Source organism: Diadema setosum, chromosome 20 (genome assembly GCF_964275005.1).
Source record: "Diadema setosum chromosome 20, eeDiaSeto1, whole genome shotgun sequence".
In the NCBI taxonomy this organism is placed as follows: domain Eukaryota; kingdom Metazoa; phylum Echinodermata; class Echinoidea; order Diadematoida; family Diadematidae; genus Diadema; species Diadema setosum.
This window is the reverse complement of record NC_092704.1, coordinates 34,334,292-34,335,582: the sequence shown is the minus strand read 5'-3', so window position 1 is coordinate 34,335,582 and position 1,291 is coordinate 34,334,292.

Sequence of the window (1,291 nt, the reverse complement as noted above, 5' to 3'; positions counted from 1 at the left end):
GATCCCAGGTACGTGAATCCAGAGATGATCATTTCTTCAAGGCAGTAAAATCGCCTAAAGACAGGACGGAGGTCAGATTTATCTGGGGTATTAATCTCAAGTCACGGATCACCACACGAGAGCTGAATCACTCACTGTAAAAAAATATTCGCTGGAACATCAAACTAAACTCCGTCCTATCCCTACCGTGTATCGTATAGCTACGGGCAATTAAACCAGCTGTTCCCTATATAGACATAAGACACTGAGATATATCCCCGTCCCGATAAGCTACCCAACTCTATCGATTTCTGAAACCAACTCCGATCGCTCAGACGGTAAAGCCAACAAAAGCTTCATTCGATGCGCTAAAGGACCACGTTAAGAAATACGCAGAAACCCAATTTATACCGCCCTCCTTCAAAAGACAAAAGAAAACAACAAAAATCTTCATTCAAAGATCCTCAAAGACTAGATGCTCAATATGCCCTTATAACAGATCAATATTACGACAGGAAAGACGAGTGATCCCTATTCTAACAAGGGAAACCAGATCTGGAGTCAAATGCACGATCAAGGAACTAACGTACCTGACACTCGGAGGCCGATACATATACAGTCCTGTTTAATGATTAATATTGCAATTATTAGTTGCAATATACGTAAATGCCCTACAGTAAAATCAGTGGCTCATATCTAAACAACCCATGTTATTATCGTTGTTATGAACAATTCGAAATAGTTAGAGATTTACGTTTTCATTATCTAGACATAGATATTTTACAGGGTGCAGCTAAGTTAGGAAAGCTGTGTGTAATGATTCCGGAAATGGTCTCAAAATTTTGGACCTGTTTTGACATCTTAAGAATAGTATTTGCTTCGCTCCTCTTCATTTTACCAGCGTGTGGTCAAATCCAATATAGAATCACCTGCAACTTTGCTGTCATATGAAATGAAAGTCTACCAGTTAACCTTGTTTATAAAATATCTGTTTTGAAATCTCAGCAGATTTTACAGTATATACGCAGAAGATTCCCGTTGCCAATGAGTTGATTTTTTGAATTTTTGGACCCATAAGTCAACCCCGTTTGACTACATCTAACATTGACTTGCTGCAACTAAAAAATCGGTGTTTATATACGTCGATGAATGGGAATTTGTCAATCAGTTACTAAAACACACACACACACACACACACACACACACACACACCCATCCCCCACCCCACCCCCACAAAAAAAAAAAAACAAGAGGAAAATCGAGGCAAGAATATTTAGTTTGAAAATGATGTTATAGTTTTGCTGGAGATGGG